This window comes from Heterocephalus glaber, unplaced genomic scaffold (genome assembly GCF_053883595.1).
Source record: "Heterocephalus glaber isolate CG9 unplaced genomic scaffold, H.glaber_assembly_v1.0 deba00001613, whole genome shotgun sequence".
NCBI lineage: Eukaryota > Metazoa > Chordata > Mammalia > Rodentia > Bathyergidae > Heterocephalus > Heterocephalus glaber.
In genome coordinates this window covers 36241762-36263338 of record NW_028258384.1, presented here as the reverse complement: position 1 = coordinate 36263338, position 21577 = coordinate 36241762, and the positions used below count along the sequence as shown (strand labels likewise).

The 21577-nt window shown below is 35.7% G+C and overlaps 1 protein-coding gene across 1 annotated transcript in view; it reads left to right on the top strand.

The window, feature by feature from the left end:
* Gucy2f (guanylate cyclase 2F, retinal) overlaps positions 1–21577 on the top strand; it is a 200258-nt gene that overhangs the window by 18995 nt on the left and 159686 nt on the right.

The window sequence follows — 21577 nt, the reverse complement described above, 5'->3', positions numbered from 1 at the left end:
AAGGAACATAGCAGAACACATGCTTCCTGTTGATAACCCACTCCAAAGCAGAAAGAAGATAGGAGAAGCTGACATATACATACTTAGTTCTCCTCCAAAATAACCAGTTAGATTAAGTCATCCTTCCTTTATGGAGAATGAGTAAGTGAGTGAAGAGAGAGGCCAGGAGTTTTTTTGCTGGTAAGGCCATCCTTATATGAAAGGAATAATTTGGAATGGGAAAGAAGTCTTCCTTTTTAACTTACAAGGAATTAAATTTATACATGTATAGATGCATGTATGCATAGGCATATTTCAGGTTCAAATAATAGCCACATAAAGCCCAAAATAAGAGTGGGGAGGGGAAGAAAGCAAAGAAAAGAATGGAGAACAAAGACAAAAGCAAGTAGGAAGAATACAAGGAAGAAAAGCAATTTAAGAGGAAGATGGGGAGGTAAAAGGAGTCAGTTAAATTAGAAAAAAGACATATGGACATTTCTATAGAGTTCTGATGTAGACAGTAGATACTTTTAGAAGTATTTAGAATTACACACAAATAAGTTTAAAAATTCAAACATTTGCTGTCATACTCTACCAATACAATTTATTCTGGTTATAAGTAACAGATAACCCAGTACAAATTAGCCTAAATAAAATTCAATTTGAAAGTGTGAAGCTGGGGAACCTGGGTCAGTTAATTCACCAGCACAATGATGTTATCAATGAACTAGGTTCTTTTAATATTTACAGTTTACAGGCCACAGTATGCTAGCTTTCTCTCATGAGCTGATTCCTATTCTGATCTCAAGATGGCTACTACCATTCCTGACATTACATAAAGGTGAAAATGTCCAGAGGTGAAAATGGGAATGTATCTCTCTTGTGTCTCTGTCAAAGAGTAAGGAAATTTTTATCAGAGGTTCCTGAACCACATTTCTCCCCCACACCTTCTTGGTCACAATTGTATCCCATGCTCATACCTAAATGAATATTCTTGAAAGAGGAATGAAACCACTGTCATTATGTCTATAGCTCCTGGAAAACTGAGATTCTGTTAGCAAGGAAGAAGGCTGCCAGGTAGGCAACAAATTGTATCTAATACTCTCACAATTCATAGTGTTCTCCTTTCTATCTACCCTTTATTTCTTCATGCTGTGGGTTGCTTCTTTCTCTGAATAAGGAACTTAGATGAAACTTATGTATGCAAACATCTCTTCCTGACTTAATAGGAGTGACTTTGTTGATTCTAGTTCTAGTAAGAAAAGTGACTCACAGAGATATTAACAATACTACGTTTGAACTTTATTACCAATGATATGTCTATATAAGTCTCTCTTTTTGGACACATGCACACATATAAATGAAAACAACTATTTAATTTAGTTGAGAATTGCAAAAGTTCATCAAGTTGCTAAGAATAGTTAGTCAAACTGGTGTTTGTGTTGTATTTGTAGGCAAGCAATCAGGTGGTGAATTTTTGTACATTTTATCTGATGATATGACATCACATACATATAATCTAAGTCATTTTTCTGCTTTAATCATAGAATGGAGGGAAGGAGGTGTATCTGTGTGTGTATGTATGACAGATATATTGATATAAAAAGTTCAGACCTTGTCCTCTTGATATTTGATTCAGTCCCTTTGAGATTGTAGAAAACATAAGGTAATTAAGGCAAAAAAAGGATGCCATTAGCTTGGTTGCTAGGCAGCCTGCATTCTGCTTTAGACAAGGAAATAGGGAGAGCTACAACGAAGAACACAGAGCTTGTTTTTAAAAAAGCCAGCTTGGATGAATTTCTATCCCTACTTGGAAGGTGCCTAGGCTAGACCTTCATAACCAAAGAATGATAGAAGGTGAGACAATTATCTTCATTATCTTCATGTCTCTGGTAAACAAAATTCTCATTTTTCTAAATTACTCTGCTCAAACCTATTTTTGAGAGCAGCTGGTACAGCAGAAAAGCGTATGATAAGGAGTTAGACAAAATTAAGTTTAAATTCTAGCTGTCTGGGGAAATATTGATCAATGGGTGCTAACTTACAGTTATATAGAAGGAAGATGTTCTGGTGAGCTAGTGCACAGCAGAATGGCTAAAGATAGCAATTATGTACTGTACATTTGCAAAACGTAGGGGAAAGAACTTTAAATGTTTTCATCATTAAGAAATGATGGATATTGAAGCTATAGATATATTTACCCTGATTAAAATTGTACAATGTATGCATGTATCAGAATATCACATAGTACCTGAAGAAATGTATAATTTTATGTTTTATGAATCAGTTAAAAGTAAGTTAAAAAAGTAAATCCTTGCTCTTAGTCTTACTAGTTTGTATAAATTGCTTGGAGTTATTTCTTATTTTCCTCATCTGTAAAATGGGAAGCTATATCTTCTGCAATTATTGTGAAGATTAAACAAATTAGTATGTATAAAATAACTAGCAGAGTACCCTGGACAGCTACCTTCTTTTCCACTTATTCTCCCTTGAGGCCAGGATGACTTTCTTGGTTTGATGGTGACCCAGCATCTAAGTTACAATATGATTTCAGCTCACTATAGTCTTGTCTTCTGATTACTGTCAGAGGGTCTCTTAAAATTTCCAGTTTTCAAAATTATTTTGCTTTCAGAATTTTAAATATTTTTTTCAAATGAAATTATATCACCCCATATTTTCTTATCCCCAGTTTCTGTTTTTTTTCCTTTTCAGTGAGCAGGTAAAAACCTATTTATTGAGCATCTGTCATGTGCTAAGGCACTATGCTAAACTCCAGATAGAAGAGTAAACAAGACAGACAAATTTTCTGTCAGTGGTATACTGGATTCAATTCACAAAAGCCATTGAGGGAATATTTTACCAACTTTGCACTCAACGATGTCATCCTACTAGCTTGAAATCACACATGGTAGGAGTATATATGTGACTGAAATTGGCAAATACTAGAAAAATGAGCTTTTCTCCTGTCCATAGAGGCATTCCTAAACATTTACTAGTACACCACTTGTTCCTGCACTTTATGGGGCAAGAGAGATAGATAATAAACAAATAAGCAAATGTATTACCAAAATGGCTGCATTATTCTCTTGCCCAATAACTTTCAAAGAAAAATTGAAATTTCTATGTATAGACAACATTGCCTACAGCACTGATTTGTAACCTATCTTAATTTATATGCTTGCTTCTTTAAAAAGTAAAAAGAAACCAAAGAAACACACAAAGAACCCATTAAAAAGATGCATGCACCACGTAATTTTAAAAGTCAAGAAATGCTGAAAGGTTTATATCAACAACAGAGCAGTCTCCAGGTCTCCCTCCAACCCTTTTGCAAAAACATCTGTTTTCATGTCTTTTAGCTCTTTATTCTAATATTTACCTATATGTTTCTAAATACAACATTCCTATCAGTATATCTTGATGAATTAATTTTGGACATTTCAGAAGAAATTTTATTTATTTCATTGCCCTCCTTCAAACCCTCAATATGATTATGTCACAATTTAGAGTTAAATTAATATCGAATATTTTAACAGTGCTATTTAAGTATCATTCAGTACTGATCCATGCAGTGAATTATGATTATAATTTATGTTACATATACCTTTTGATTTTTTTATATCCTTTTATTGGTACATTTTAGTTGTACAATATAATGACATTCATCATTGGAGATATGCACCTTTACATACTCTCTTGGTTCTTATTTTTTTCCCCCTTCCGCTGCCCTCCCTTCAACTCCTCCATCCCTCCCTATTTACAAAGACTTTGTTTCCATTGTTTCATTTTCTCATATTAATTCCATTCCCTTCTTTCCTTTCCCCTACCCCTCCCACTTCCCCCTCCCTTTTGTCCCTTTTCTTCCTATTTCACATTATCTATTATACCTTTTAGTCCTTACTTACACTTTCAGTTTCTCACACTAGAGAAAATATTCGGTATTTACACATGTGTGTCCTATTTATTTCACTTAAGAGTATTGCCTCAATGTGCATCCATTTAGCAATAAATGTCTCTAATTTCTCATTTTTGATGGCTGAGAGGTACTCCATTTTATTAAAAAACCCCCACATTTTCTTGATCCAGTCGCCAGTTGATGGGCATTTGGGCTTTTTCCAAGTTTTAGCTATTACAAACTGTGCTGCTATGAACATGGGTGCACATATATCACTGGGGTATGATTCTTTTAATTCTTTGGGGAAGATACCCAGCAGGGGAATAGCTGAGTCAAGTGGGACTTCTGGTCCTAGTTCTTTGAGGTATCTCCATACTGATTTCCACAGTGGTTGCACCAGTCTACACTGCCACCAGCAGTGCATCAGTGTTCCTCTTTCCCCACAGCCCTGCCAGCATTTGTTGTTGGTTGATTGCATGATGGCAGCCATTCTTTCTGGAGTGAGATGGAATCTCAGCATTGTTTTCATTTGCATCTCTCAAATGACAGTGATATTGAACATTTTTTCATATGTTTATTTGCCATGTCTACTTCTTTGTGTGAGAAATGTCTGTTCATTTCAGATGCCCATTTTTGGATTGGGTCTTTAAATTTGGGAGGTCTGATTTTTGTAAGTTCTTCATAGATTTGAGATAGTAGACCTTTGTCTGAGGGATCGCTGGTGAAAATTTTTTCCCACATTGTGGGTTGTCTCTTCACACTGCTGGTGGTTTCTCTTGCTGTGCAGAAACATTTTAATAAAAAGAGATCCCAATTGTTGATTTGACTAGTTCACGGGCGACTGAGGTTTTGTTCATAAAGTCTTTTCCTACCCCAATGTCTTCAAGATTTCGACCTTACCTCTGTTCCAGCTGGTTCAGTGTTTCTGTTTTTATATTTAGATCTTTAATCCATTTCAATTTTAGCTTAGTGCATGGTGAGAAATAGAGGTCTAGTTTTAGTCTTTGGCAAGTTGAAACCCAATTTCTCCAGCACCATTTATTAAAGAGACTATCTTTCCTCCAGCAAGGGTGTTTGGCTCCTTTGTTAAAGATGAGACGGCTGAGTGTGTCTGGCATTGTTTCTGCATCTTCTAATCTGTTCCACTGGTCTTCAGGTCTGTTTCTTTGCCAGTACCATGCTGTTTTTATCACAGTAGCTTTGTAGTAGAGTTGCAGGTTGGGATTGTGATACCCCCTCCCATGTCTCTGTTACCTAGAATTGCTTTTGCCATTCTGGGTCTCTTCTTGTTCCAAATGAATTTTTGAATTGTTTTCTCAAGGTCTATGAAGTATGTGGATTGGATTTCAATTGGGATTGCATTGAATACATATAGCAATTTTGGATGCATAGCCATTTTCACTATGTTGATCCTTCCTACTCAGGAGCAAGGGATGTCTTTCCATTTTCTGATATCATCTTCAATCTCTATTTTCAGAGTGCTATAGTTTTCAGAGAAGAGGTCTTTGATTTCTTTTGTTAGGTTGATTCCTACGTACTTCGGTTTTTTGGATGCTATTGTGAAAGGAATGGTTTGCCCTATTTCTCTCTCAGTGTCTCTGTTGTTCATGTAGAGGTAGAGGAAAGCTATTGATTTTTGTGTGTTAATCTTGTATCCAGCTACTCTACTGAATTTGGTTATTAAGTCTAGAAGACTTTTGGTGGAGTTCTTGGGGTCTTCTATATAGAGTATCATGGCATCTGCAAATAATGACAATTTGACTTCTTCATTTCCTATCTTTATTCCTTTTATTTCTTTCTCTTGTCTAATTGTCATGGTTAATGTTTCCAAAACTATATTGAAAAGGAGTGGTGATAGTGGACATCTTTGTCTTGTTCCTGATTTTAGTATGAAGGCTTTCAGTTTTTGACCTTTTAGTACGATATTGGCTGTTGCTTTTTCATAGATGGCTTTTATCAGATTGAGGCAGAGACCATCTATTCTGATTTTTTGTAGGGTTTTTATCATAAATGCATGTTGGATTTTGTCAAATGATTTTTCTGCGTCTATTGAGATGATCATATGGTTTTTGTCCCTGGCTCTATTGATATAGTGTATTACATTGATTGATTTGCGTATGTTGAACCATCCCTGCATCCCTGGGATGAATCCCACTTGTTCAGGGTTTATGATCTTCTTGATGATCTTCTGCATTCTGTTTGTCAATATCTTATTAAGGATTTTTGCATCTATGTTCATTAGTGAGATTGGTCTATAGCTCTCTTTTTCGTTTGGGTCTTTCTCTGCTTTGGGGATCAAGGTGATGTTTGTTTCCAGGAATAATGTTCGGAGTATAGTGCTTCCCTTTCAATTCCGTTGAAGAGTGTAAACAGTAGTGGCAGTAGTTCCTCTCTAAATGTCTTATAGAGTTCAGTGGTGAAGCCATTAGGACCTGGGCTTTTCTTGGTTGGTAAGGTTTTAATTATGCTTTCAATTTCATTGATTGATATTGGGTTGTTTAGAATTTTTAGGTCTTCTTCATTCAACTTTGGTAATTCATACATGTCTAGTAATCTGTCTGTCCATTTCTTCTGTGTTTTCCATCTTATTGGCATATAGGTTCTGGAAGTAGGTATTGATGATCCCCTGGATTTCTGCTGGGTCTGTTGTAGTTTCACCCTTTTCATTCCTAATTGCCTGGATTTGGGCCTTTTCTTTCCTTTTTCTGATAAGGTTGGCTAAGGGTTTGTCCATTTTTTTGATTCTTTCGAAGAACCAACTCTTGGCTTCATTGATTTTTTTTGTATCATTCTGTTAGTCTCCATTGCATTGATTTCTGCCCTGATCTTTATAATTTCCTCCCTTGTGTGAGCTTTGGGTTTGTCCTTCTCTTCTCTTTCTAGAATCTTCAGGTTCAGCATCAGGTTGTTAATTGGGCTCGCTCTGTTTTCCTAATTTGATTACTCACTGCTATGAATTTCCCTTGTAAGACTGCTTTCATTGTGTCCCATAGATTCTGATATGTTGTATTGTCATTGTCATTTATTTGAAGGAACTGTCTGATTTCTTCTTTAATTTTCTGTGTGATCCATTGGTTATTCAGAAGTGTGTTGTTCAATTTCCATGTGTTTATACAGTTTTTGTGTAACTTTTGCTGTTGATCTCCAATTTCATTGCACTATGGTCTGATAATATATAGGGGATAACTTCTATTCCTTTGAACTTACCTAAATATTTTCTATGAGTGAGTATGTGGTCTATTTGGGAGAATGACCCATGTGCAGCCGAAAAGAATGTGTTTTCTGATTTTGTGGGGTGGAACACTCTGTAAACATCTGTTAGGTTCATATGTTCAAGAGTTTCATTGAGTTCTAGGATTTCATTGCTTGTTTTTTGTCTAGTTGATCTATCTATCTGTGACAATGGGGTATTGAGGTCCCCCACTACTATTGTATTAGTGTTTATATGGTTTTTCATGTCCATTAGTATTTGTTTTATATATTTGGGTGCACTAGTGTTTGGTGCATAGATATTTATGATTGTCATCTCTTCCTCTTGGATTGTTCCCTTTACAAGGATATAGTGTCCTTCTTTGTCTCTCTTAATCAGTATGTTTTTGAAATCCATTTTTTCTGCAAAGAGGATAGCTACTCCTGCTTTCTTTTGGGTTCCCCTTGCATGAAGTATTTTTTTCCACCCTTTAACTTTCAGTCTATGAGTTTCTTTTTCAGTTAAGTGTGTTTCTTGTATGCAACACATTGTTGGATCTTGCTTCTTGACCCATTCTGCCAGTCTATTTCTTTTGATTGGTGAGTTGAGACCATTAACATTGATGGTTATAACTGATATGTATTGGCTTATTGTTGTCATGACGTTTTCTTTTTGTTTGATCCTCCCCCTTTGCTTTTATTTCTTGTCATGCCTGGTGGATTCATTCTGCTGGGCTTCCTGGGGTTGTGATCCTCATTGTCTTTTCCTAGGATTTTGTCTAAAATTTTTTTGGAGTGCTGGTTTGGTATTCATGAAGTTCCTAAGATGCTCTTTGTAATGCAAGTATCTTATTTCACCATGAATTTTGAAAGATAGTTTTGCAGGGTACATCAATCTAGGTTGGATGTTGTTTTCCTTTAGGGCTTGAAACACATCACTCCAAGCTCTTCTTGCCTTGATGGTTTGCACTGAGAAGTCTGTTGTGATTCTGATGGGCTTTCCTTTGTATGTGATCTGTTTCTTTTCTCTAACTGCTTGCAGAACTTTGTTCTTCTGTTGGGTTTCTGGAATCTTAACAATTATATGCCTATGTGTAGATTTTTTTTGATCAAGGCTATTTGGAGTCCTATATGCCTCACTTATCTGTATGTCAAATTCTTTCCCCCTTCTTGGGAAGTTTTCTGCCATCACTTCTGTAAACAGTTCTTTTATATCATCTGCACTCTCTCTTGTTTCTTCATTGACTCCAATCAGTCTTATGTTATTCTTCTTTGCATCGTCTAGCAGCTGCTGGATTGATTTCTCATGGTCCCTTAAAATTTTAAAGAATTTTTTCATTTCCTGGTCACTATTGGCAATCTTATCTTCTATACCTGAAATTCTGTCTTCACATTGGTTCATTCTGCTGCATAGACTTTTAATGGAGTTTTTAATCTCCTGGAAATCTGTTTGCATCTGTTTTATGGATTCCTTTTGTTTCCTATGTTGCCATTCCATCATGTTCCTCAGCTCCTCTATTTTCTTATCTGTATCCTCTCTAGATTTATTAATCATGTCTTGCACTATGGGCACAATCTTTGCTGTTATGTGAGAAATTATTTCTGGTTTCATTTTTTCCTGATCCTCTTGAGTTGCTAGTTCAGGGAGTCCAGGTGGTTGAGTATCAGAGTGTTCCATGTCGTTTCCCTTCGGGGTTGCTGTAGGTGATCTGGAAGTCTGGTTCTGTGGCTTGTTTGCCTGTCTTCTCATTTTGACGCTGGTGTGGGGGGGTGTTCCTGGCACCTGCCTGGCTCACCTCCTCTGTGCTGGGAGCCACGGCATGCCTACCCAGAAGCCTTCTCTTGCCTGGGAGCCATGGCACTCCGATCTGGAGGTCTCCTCTTGGCTGGGAACTGTGGCATGCCTACCCGGAAGCTTCCTCCTGCCTGGGAGCTGTGGCACGCTGATCTGGAGGTCTCTCAGGATGCTTTCTCTCTTACTGTCTCCTGAAACAGGAGAGCCCAGAGTGGATGTGATGCTCCTAGTATCAATCCTCTGAAAATTCCTTAAGAGTCCCCTGCCTCCCCTGAAACCAGAACTAGAGAGCTGCTCCTTGATCTCTTCTCTGTGCCTACCTCTTGATTTTATTAGTTCATAATTGCTTTATTTTTAAATTTGTTCACTTTAATTTCAGTTTCTAAATTTACCTATATTTTTGAAGAAATCTATAAAATCCCTTCAAAAATTTTATGAATAATACAACTTGTTACATCCGTTTTCGATTTTGTTTTTGCCAAGGCTCTCTGCATTCCTCTTTCAATCTAAACTTGCTTTCTTTTAAGACTGTTGCACAACTGTTATGCTGGGTTCTCCATTTTCATCATTATGGAAATTCCTCTCCTGTACTGGATCCTCTATTCTGTGACTCTCATGACTCCCATTTTTCTTGAATTATTCTGTTGTTTTGCAGTGCAAATCCTCTAGTATCTTGTGAGAAAGGTACACAGTAGGTAAATTTTTGACATTTTGAATGTCTGAAAAGTCATTTTACTATCTTCACTATCTACAGTATAGCTAAGTATATAAATCTAGATGGAAATTTATTTTTCCTCAATCCTTGAAGACATGGCACATTGTCTTCTAATTTCCACTATTGGAATTGAATATACCATTGTGATTTTTATTCCTAATCCTTTAATTAAATCTGTTTTAATTTCTCTTCATCCCCCAAGAAGTTTTAAAGTTGTTTTTCTTTATTTCTCATGCTATGAAATGTCATGTTGATGTTTGTTTTGACACAGTTCACACTGTACACTTGGTGTGCCTTTTGATCAAAAGCTCATTACGTGTGAAAAATTTTCGTGTATTACTTATTTCATAATTTCTTTAATTACTTGCCTTCATTATTTTGTTTGTACTATTAGATGTAAGAGTTCCCAAGTTTATCCTTTTATTTTCCTATTATTTCTCTTGTATTGTCCTTATCTTTGTTCTAAGTTTCCCTTCCTTCCTGAGTTTCTTGACTTTATGCTCTAAATCCTCTACTAATTAAAAAATTAACTATCACAATTTTAATATGAGTCTATTCCATGGCACCCTGCATTTGTTACATCAATATAGTTCAGGTGTTCCACTTAATTTGTAAGACACTGATTTCAGGAATCCCCCACCCCCTGCAAGATACCAAAATCCATGGATACTCAAGTCCCTTAGGTAAAATGGTGTAGCATTTGCATGTAACCTATGTGAATCTCCCATATGTTTTAAATCATCTCAAGATAACTTATAATATATAATACAATAAACATAGCATGCAAATAGTTGTATTTTTTGGAATTAATGACAAGAAAGGCAACTCGGTACATGTTCAGTACAGAGAATTTTTTTCCACAAATATTTTTGATCTGTAATTGATTGAATCCATGGATGTGGAACCTGCACATATAGAGGGATGACTACATTTTCTCTTATTTCCCTGAAGATAGTCATAGTAGATTATTTACTTTGAATTTTTAAAATTTTTATTTTTCTATTAGTATATGTTTGCAATATATAATGATTACAATCCTTGTAGGGGGTTGGTACATATACATAACAGATCTTAGTTATTTTTTTATCACATTTACCTCCCATCCACCCCCTCCGTCTCTTAGTCCCCTTCCCTTTTGTGAAAGATCTATTTCTGTATTTCCTATTATCTGTCTTTTATTTTGCTCTCCGTTTATATTTGGGTTTCTCACATAAAAGAAACTGTGTGATATTTAAGCTTGTGTGTCTGATTTAATTCACTTAACTTTATTGTCTCAAGATGAAATCATTTTACTATAATTGACTCAAGTTTCTCCAATTTTATCGCAGAGTAGTACTCCACCATGTACAAATTACCACACTTTATCCTTTTATCTGCTGATGGACACAGGCTGCCTCCAAGATTTAGCTATTATGAGTTGTGCTACTACAAATATGTGCGTGCATGTATCACTGTAACGTGATATCATTAACTCTTTCAGGAAGATACCTAGAAGGGGAATAGCTGGGCCAAATGGAATTTCTATTTTTAGTTCTTTCAGAAACCTCCATACTGATTTTTGCTATGGTCGTGCTAGATTACACTGGATTTCTAGTAAACATATAGAAGGATTCTTTTTTTTCTTTCAGCCTCTGCACGATTTGTTATTATTTGATTGCTTGAGGATAGCCATTCTCTCTGGAGTAAGATGGAATCTCAATGTTGATTTAATGTGGATTTCTTTAGTGGCCAGAGATATTGAATATGTTTTCATCTTCACTTCTGAGAAGTGTCTATTCACTTCAGTCACCTATTTTTTGATTGGGTTTTTATTTTTGGTGCTCTAATGTTTTTGAAGTCTTTCTATATTCTAGATATTAGTCCTTTGTCTGAGGAATAGTGGCAAAATATTTTTTCCATTTTGCAGGTTGTCTCTTCCCTCTATTGGTTGTTTCCTTTGCTGTGCAGAAGCTTTTAATTTGATATGATTCCATTTGTTGATTCTTGATGTTATTTCTTGTGCAATTGGGGTTGTGTTTAGAAAGTCCTTGCCTGCACCTATGTCTTCAAGAATTTTACCTATTTTATCTCCCAGTGGACTTTTTCTTTTTTAATATTTAGATTTTTGATCCATTTATATTTTAGTTTAGTACATGATGAGAGATAGAGTTCTAGATTCAGTCTTCCACATGTGGATGTCAATTTTCCAGGAACATTTGATAAAGATGCTATACAGCATATATTCTTGGCTCTTTTGTCAAAATAAGATAGCTGAATGTGCCTGCAGTTGTTTCTGCAACCTCTATTCTGTTCCATTGATATACATATCTGTTTTTGTGCCAGTGCCATGATGTTTATATCATGTAATTTTGTAATATAATTTGAAGTCTGGGATTGTGATGCCTCCTGTTTTGCTCTTGTTGCCCAGGATTTCTCTTGCTATTCTGGGTCTCTTCTGATTTCCATAATTTTTAGGACTGTTCTCTCAAATTCTGTGAGAAATGCTATTCATATTTTGATGGGGATTGTGTTAAATTTGTATACCAGTTTTGGAATTGCAGCCATTTTGACAATACTGGTTGTACCTATTCTGGAACAAGGGATATCATTCCATTTTCTGATATCTTCTTCAATCTCCTTTTCAGAGTATTACAGTTTCAGAGCATTATAGTTGCTTGGTTAGGTTAATTCCTAAGTATTTTATTTTTCTTGATGCTACTGTGCATGGTATTGTTTTCCTAATTTTGTTCTAGGAGAGTTCATTAGGGTGTACAGGAATGCTATTAATTTTTATGTGTTGATTTTTTTTTCTTTTTTCATTTCTGAGTCAGGATTTCACTATGTAGTTCAGGCTGGCCTTGAACTAAGTACATAGCCTAGGCTGGTCTCAAACTCTCAGTAATCTTCTTGCCTCAGCCTCCCATGTGCTGGGATTACAGGCATGCAATTCAACACCTGGCTGCTTGTGTATTGATTTTGTATCCTACTACAGTATTGAATTTGGTTATTAATTCTAGGAATCTTTTGGCATAATTTTTGGGCCTTCTATGTGGAGGATCATGCTATTTACCAATAATGATAATATGACTTTCCTTTCCTATACATATCTGTTTATTTTGTTCTCTGGACAGATTGCTCTGGCTATCTTGAGTACCATATTGAATAGGAGTGTTGACAGTGGACATCTTTGTCTTGTTCCTGATTTTATTTTTTGTTTTGTATTTTTATTGTGTGTTTTAAAAAACTAATTCTATTGGCACACTTTAGATATACATAATGATCACATTCACCATAGGGAATTAGTACCTGGACATAATATATTTTGATTCTTCTTTTCTCACCAACCATCTCCCCTACCTTCAAGCCCTCTCCTCTTCCTTATTTATAAAAACCTTATTTCCATTTTTCTATTTGCTCTTTTTGTCTTTTCCTTTACTTCCTCCCCTACTTGTTCTCCTTCTCACTTGAATATTTTTTTTCCTATTTTCTAACATCTATTATATATTTTAATTCTCATTTACACTTTTGCTTCCTCACACCAGAGAAACAATATGATATTTAAACATGTATGTCCAATTCATTTCACTTAAGAGTATGGTCTCAAAGTGCACCCATTTACCTAGAAATGTCTCAAGTTTATCTTTCTTAATGGCAGAGTAATACTCCATTGTATAAAAAACCACATCTTCTTTATCCATTCATCTGTTTATGGGCATTTGGCTTTTCCCAAGATTTAGCTATTACAAACCGTGCTCCTATAAACATGGGTGTACATATATCATTGTGGTATCATTGTGGTATGATGCTTTTAATTCTTTTGGGGAGATATCAAAAAAGAAAATAGAAATAGAAAAAGAGCCTGGACAAATGGAACCTCTAGGTTTAGTTTTTTGAAAAATCTGCACACTGAAATACATAGTACATCAGTCTACACTTTCAGCAACAGTGGAGAAGGGTTCCTTTTTCCCCACAGCCCTTGTAGCATTGGTTATTGGTTGATTTCTTGATAATAGCCATTCTTTCTGAAGTGAGATCAAATCTCAGTGTTGCTTTAATTTGCAACTCTTTATTTATTTATTTATTTATTTATTTATTTATTTATTTTTTCCCCCATTAAATTTATTGGTACATTTTAGGTATAAAATACAGTTACAGTCATCATTGGGATCTTGTACCATTACATGAGTCTCTTGGTTCTTATTTTTTTTACCCCTTCCCTTGCACTCCCTTCACCCCCTCCACCCTTCCCTATTTGCAAAGACCTTCTTTCCATTTTTTTCCTCTTCTCATATTTTTTCCTTTCCCTTTTTTCCCTTCCCTACCCCTCCCAATTCCCTGGTCTTTTAGACCTTTTCTTCCTGTTACACAATATCAGTTATACATTTTTAAAATTGCAATATTAAGATCTAGGAGACATTACCACAGATTTAACAGAATTTAAAAGGATATAGAAAGCATATTACAAAAATCTTTTTGGAAATAAATTTGACAACTTCTAAGAAGTAACTCAGAAGACAAATTAATGAAACTAACTGTGGAGGAAATATAAAATTTGAATAGCACCTATTAAAGAAAGTATATTCCTAGCTTGAAAACCTACCTATGTGACAACAGCAGGCTCATAAACATCTTAACTGATGAATTATATCAAACAATTAAAGCAGAAAAAAGAAGGAACACTTCTCCCCTCATTTTAGGAACTCAACATTGTGCTAATCCTAAAACTGGATAAAGATAAGAGAAGAAAAAAGTATGAACATAGATAGAAATTTGTTTAACAAATACTATTAGAAGTCAGATCTGGCAGGATGTAGAAAGTGGTTTTGTAATAGGGCTGGCAGTGTTGGTTCAGCATTGGAAGATCCACCTCCAAAAGTCAGCATTTTAACAGAGGAAAGGAAAAAGCCATATGATCTTTTCCCTAGTTGGAGAAAAAGTATTGGACCAAATTCTACAGCTGTTCATGATAAAAGGTATCAGGACACTAGAAGTAGAACAGAAACTTCTCTACAAATTAAAGACATGTACTCCATACTTCCAGTGAGAACCCCTTGTATGAATGGAGAAGATACAATGCTTTCTCCTTAAGGTGGGGAACAAGGACAGATATGCTTACTCTTTATCTGTCCATTAAACTTTGAAACCTAGCCCTCACCAAAATAGTCTGGCAATAAAATGACACAACTAGAATAGGATTGGCACGGCAGAAGCAAAATCTTTATATGGAGATGAAATGATCATCTACAGAGAAAATACTAAGAAATCTCTAGGAGCCCCTAGAACTTGTACTTGAATTTAGCAGGATTAGAAAACACAAGGTATATATAAAAATTCAGGTCTGTGTATACTTGCTATAAATGAAGAACTGGATATTGAAATCTAAAAGTTATGTAGGAGTACAAAGGACTCAGAAAAGCCAAAAACAAAAACAAAAACAGAAACAAAAACAGTGTTGTAAGACGTTTAGCACCCAATTTTAAGACATCCTCTAAAGCTACAGTAATCAAGGCAGTGTTGGTGTAAGGAAAGACATATAGATCATTGGACTAAAACAGAGAATCTAGAAATAGAACCACACATATATGGTCCACTGAGTTTTGAAAGATTATTTAATCTTAGCATTTTATAGAATATAAACTCGATTCAAGAGCCGAGGAAGAGATAGTGTCTTCAGCAAATGCCAATAGAACACCTGGTATCCGAATATAAAAAATTAACCTCAACCCTTTATTTCCATACATGAAAATAACTTGAAGGGATCTATGAACCTAAATAAGAAAGCCTAAAAGTATAAAACTTTAAGAAGAAATTATAAGGGGAAATATTTTTGAATTCAGGGTAGGCAAGAACTACCTAGGATACAAAAAACATGATGTATAAAAGAAAAAAATTGATAAATGGGATTCCGTCAAAATTTAGAACTTTAAATGACATCATTAAAATGAAAAGTAGTCCTTAAACAGACCATATTTACAATGCATATAACCTATGAGCTGAATATATAAAGAATTCTTAGAGCTCATTAATAGACAACCCAATTAAAATGTAGACATAAGAAGATGATAAATAGCCAGTATAGCACAAGGAATGGTGTGCAACTCTAGAATCAGAAAAATACTAATCAGTACGATTGAATATATAAGATTGAATTATACACTCATTAGGGAGATGAAGTCAAAAGTTTTAAAAGCCTCGTCATGACTTTTTCTTTTTGTTGGATTCTCCCCCTTTGCGTTTAATTTGTCACGCCCAATGGATTCATTCTGCTGGGTTTCCTGGGGTTGTGATCCTCATTGTCTTTTCCTAGGGTATTGTCTAAAATTTTTTGGAGTGCCGGTTTGGTATTCATGAAGTTCCTGAGGTACTCTTTATCATGAAAGTATCGTATTTCTCCATCAATTCTGAACGATAGTTTTGCAGGGTACATCAATCTGGGTTGGAGGCTGTTTTCCTTTAGGGCTCAAAATACATCACTCCAAGCTCTTCTTGCCTTGAGGGTTTGCATTGAGAAGTCTGCTGCGATTCTGATGGACTTTCCTTTGTATGTGATTTGTTTCTTTTCTCTCACTGCTTGTAGAATTTTATTCTTCTGTTGGATTTCTGTAATCCTAACTATTATATACCTATGTGTAGATTTTTTTTGATTGAGGCTAGCTGGAGTCCTATATGCCTCACTTATCTGTATGTCAAGGTCTTTTCTCCTGCTTGGGAAGTTTTCTGCCATCACTTCTGTGAACAGTTTTTTTATGTCATCTGCACTCTCTCCTGTTTCTTCATTGACTCCAATCAGTCTTATGTTATTCTTTGCATCATCTAGCAGCTGCTGGATTGATTTCTCATGTTCCCTTACAATTTTAAAGCAATTTTTCTTTTCCTCCTCACTAATTGCAATCTTATCTTCTATATCTGAAATTCTATCCTCACATTGGTTCATTTTGCAGCGCAGACTTTTGATGGAGTTTTTAATCTCTTGGAAATCTATGTGTATCTGTTTTATGGATTCCATTTGTTTCCTATGTTGGGATTCCATCATATTCCTCAGATCCTCTATTTTTTTAATCTGTGTCCTCTCTAGATTTATTAATCATGTCTTGCACCATGAGCAAAATCTTTGCTGTTACCTGAGTAATTATTTCTGATTTCATTTTTCCCAGATCCTCTTTTGTTGCCAGTTCAGAGAATCCAGGTGGTTGAGTATCAGATTGTTCCATCTCGTTTCCCTTTGGGGTTGCTGTAGTTGATCTGGAAGTCTGTTTTTGAGGCTTATGTGTCTTCTCATTTCCACGGGGGGTGGGTGCTTCTGGTGCCCATGTGGCTCACCTTCTCTGCCTTAGGAGCTTGGGATGGCAGCGGGGGAGCTTGCTTTCGGGTGCTGGGACCAGCTCAGCTTCTCTGCCCTAGGAGCTTGGGATGGTGGCAGGGGAGCTTCCTTCCGGTTGCTGGGACCGGTTGAGCTTCACTGCCCTAGGAGCCTGGGATGGCTGTGGGGGAGCTTCCTTCCGGGCCAATTTGCAACTCTTGAATGACCAGTGATGTTGAACATTTTTTTCATGTTTATTGGCTATTTGTACTTCCTACTCTGAGAAGTGTCTATTCATTTCAGGTACCCACTTTTGGATTGGGTCTTTAAATTTGGAGAGTCTGATTTTTTTTGAGTTCTTTATATATTCTAGATAGTAGTCCTTTGTCTGAGGAACAGCTGGTAAAATATTTTTCCACTCTATGGCTTGTATTTCCATTTTGTTGGTGGTTTATTTTGCTGTGCAAAAGCTTTTTAATAAGATGAGGCCCCACTTGTTGCTTCTTTGTAATATTTCCTTTGAGATTGAGGTTTTGTTCATAAATTCTTGGTCTACACCTATGTCTTCAAGAGTTCTACCTCTTATATCTTCCAGCAGATTTAGTGTTTCTGTTTTAATATTTGGACCTTTGATCTATTTCAATTTTAGTTTAGCATGTGGTGAGAGATATGGGTCTAGGTTTAATCTTTGGCATGTGCAAAGACAGGTTGCCCAGCGCTACATATTAAAGAGGCCATCTTTCTTCCAGTGAAGGTGTTTGGCCCCTTTGTCAAAGATAAGGTGGCTGAGTACATTTCGAGTTACTTCCACATCTTCTGAGCTGTTTCACTGATCCTCAGGTCTGCTTTGTTTTGTTTTAGGTTTTTTGCCAGTATCATGTTTTTAATCAAGGTAGCTTTGTAGTATAATTTGAAGTCAGAGATTGTGATGTCCTCTGCCTTGTCTTTGTTGCCCAGAATTACTTTTGTTATTCTAGGTCTCTTCTGGTTCCAAATGCATTTTAGGATTGTTTTCTCTAATTCTATGAGGTATGCTATTGGTATTTTGATTGGGATTGCATTAAATTTGTATAATAATTTTGGGAGTATGACTATTTTCAGTATATTTGTTCTTTTTACTCAAGAACAAAGGACATTTTTCCATTTTCTGATACTGTCTTCAATCTCCTTTTTCAGATTACTGTAGTTTGCAATGTAAAGATCTTTTACGTCCTTAGATTGATTGCTAAGTATTTCCTTTTTTTGGTTGCTATGGTGAAAGATGTGGTTTCCCTAATTTCTCTCTCAGTGAGTTTGTTATTTGTGTACAGGAATGCTATTGATTTTTGAGTGTTGACTTTGTATCCAGCTACACTACTGAATTGGGTTATTAAATCAAGAAGTCTTTTGGTGGAGTTTTTGGGGTCTTCTATGTAGAGTATCATGTCATCCACAAATAATGATAATTTAACTTCTTTTCCTACACTTATTCCTTTTATTTCTTTCTGTTGTCCAACTGCTCTGGCTCATTTTTCCAATTAAGAGTGGTGATAGTGGGCATCCATGTCTTGTTCTGATTTTAGAGTGAAAGGTTCCAGTTTTCGACCATTTATTATGATGTTGAATGTTGGTGTGTCATAGATAGATTCTATGAAGTTGAGATAAAGACCTTCTATTACAATTTTCTGTAGGGTTTTTTATTTTAATTTTCTTTTTTTGCCATGAATGGGTGTTGGATTTTGTTAAATGCTTTTTCTGTGTCTATTGAGATGATCATGTGGTTTTTGTCCTTGGTTCTGTAAATATGGCGTATTACACTTATTAATTTGTGTATGTTGAACCATCCCTGCATCCCTGGAAGGAATCCCATTTGGTCATGTTGTATGATCTTTTTGATGATTTGCTGCAATCTGTTGGCCAGTGTCTTATTGAGGAGTTTTGCATTTATGTTCATTAGGGAGATTGGCCCGTAGTTCTCTTTTTTGGTGGATCCTTCTCTGGTTACAGTATTAGGGTAATGCTTGCTTTCAGGAATGAATTTGGAAGTGTTGCTTTCCCTTCAATTTTATTAAAGAATTTGAGGAGTAGTCACCTTAGACCTTCTCTAAATTTCTTTGTAGAGTTCAACAGTCAATCCATCAAGACTTGGGCAAAAAAAAAAAGAAAAAAAGATGGGCTTTTCTTTGTTGGTAGGTTTTTAATTACACCTTCAAATTCATTGGCAAATATTGGGTTATTTAGAATTTTTATATCATCTTGATTCAGCTTTGGTAATTCATATGTATCTGGGACTCTGTCTATTTCTTCTGGGTTTTCCATCTTATTAGAATACAAGTTCTCGAAGCAGGTATTGATGATCTTCTGGATTTCTGCAGGATATGTTGTGCTTTCACCTTTTTCTTTCCTTATTGCATGGAACTGAGTCTTTTCTTTCCTTTTTTTGATAAGGTTGGCTAAGGGTTTATTTATTTTATTTAATCTTTTAAAGAAGCAACTCTTTGATTCATTGATTTCTTGTATTGTTGTTTTCTTACTTTCAATTGCATCAGTTTCTGCTCCGATTTTTATAATTTCATCCCTCATACATGTTTTGGGTTTAATTTGCTCTTCTATTACTATTATGTTGTGGTTCAACATTAGGTTCTTTATTGGAGCTCACTCTGTTTTTCTGATGGAATTTTCCACTCTAAATTTTCCTCATAAAACTGCTTTCATTGTGTCTCATAAGTTCTGGTATGCTGTATTGGCATTATCATTTAATTATACAAACTGTCTAATTTCTCCTTTAATTTTATCTGTGGCCCATTGGTTGTTCAGGAGGGTGTAATTTACTTTCCATGTGTTTATTCAGGTTTTGTGGTGTCTTTTGCCATTGATTTCCAATTTCATTACACTATAGTCTGATAATATGCATAGGATAATTTCAGTTCCTTTGCATTTACTTAAGAATGTTCTATGAGCTAGCATGTGGTATGTTTTGGAGAAAGTTCCACATGCAGCTGAGAATCTGTATTCTGATGTTATGAGGTGGATCACTCTGTAAACATCTATTGTTCCTGATTTTAGAGGAAAAACTTTTAGTTTTTGCCTTTGAATATGATGTTCCCGGTAGGTTTGTCATAACTAGCTTTCATCAAATTGAGATAAGGACCTTCTGTACCTATTTTTTTCAGGGCTTTTATCATGAATTGGTAGTGGATTTCATCAAAGGCTTTTTCTGCATCTATTGAAATTGGCCTGTAGTTTTGATGGGTCCATGTCTGATGTTTGGAATCAGGATAATAATTTCCCGGAATGAATTTGGGAGTGCTCTTTCAATTTCAATTTCATTAATGAGTTTGAAGAGTATTGGCATTATGTAGTCCCAGAAAGTTTTGCAGAATTCAGAGGTGAATCCATCAGATCCTTGGCTTTTCTTAGTTGGTAGGTGTTTTTATATTATTTTACTAATATACATTTGTAATTCAAGCAGCTTTTAATCATATTGAGCAGTGTTTATATATACATTCTACAGCTTGTTTTTTTAATCCCCTTCCCTGTCCTTCCTTCCTCCTCCTATGGTTCCTCAATCTCTTTTTTTGTACCTGTTGATGCTATTTGTTTTAGCACATGTTATGGCTTATAATGCTTACATTGATTATGATTATTAAGTTTCTGTACAAGTCATATCTTTATTCCTCTCATTTTCCCTTACTGTACCCCTTCTACCTTTCCTTGTTCTGGTGGTCCACTACCCTATTGGATGAGCTCTATCTATCCCCTTGTCCCTCCTGATCCATCTTTTATCATTTTCTTTGTACTATGCCTCACTCAAATGAGGGATACCATACGGTATTCATGCTTGTGTGTCTGATGTATTTCTCTCAGGATTATATTTTCTAGGTGTATCCATTTTCCTAAAAATGCCTCAAATTTGTCATTCTTTATAGATGAGTAGCATTCCATTATATTTAGATACCACATTTTGTTTATCCAGTCATTTGTTAATGAGTGTACAGGCTGCTTCCAGGATTTAGCTATTTTTTTTTTCATAATGCACCTTGGCTCTTATTTTTTCCCCTTTCCTAGGCCTCCCTTCACCCCCTCCACCCTTCCAGATTTACAAAGACTTTATTTCCATTTTTTCCATTTCTCACCATTTTTCCTTTCCCTGCTTTCTTTTCCCCTGCCCCTCCCACTACCCCTACCCCATTGGACCTTTTCTTCCTATTTTCCATTATTGATTATTAATTCTAATCATTGGTACATTTTAGGTATACAGTATAATGACATTCATCATTGGAAATTTGCACCTTTACATAGTCTCTCTTGGTTCTTATTTTTCACCCTTGCCCAGCCCTCCCTTCAACCCCTCCAGTCCTCCCTATTTACAAAGATTTTGCTCCTATTTTTCCATTTTCTCATCTTAATCCCATTCCCTTCTATCCTTTCCCCTAGCCCTCCCACTTCCTTCCCCTTTGCCCCTTTTCTTCCTATTTCACATTACCTATTATACATTTAGTCCTTATTTACACTTTCAGTTTCTCCCACCAGAGAAACTATTTGGTATTTACACATGTGTGTCCTATTTATTTCACTTAAGAGTATTGCCTCAATGTGCATCCACTTAGCTATAAATGTCTCTAATTTCTCATCCTTTATGGCTGAGTAGAACTCCATTTTATAAAAAAACCCACATTTTCTTTATCCAGTCTCCAGTTGATGGGCATTTGGGCTGTTTCCAAGGTTGAGCTATCACAAAGTGTGCTG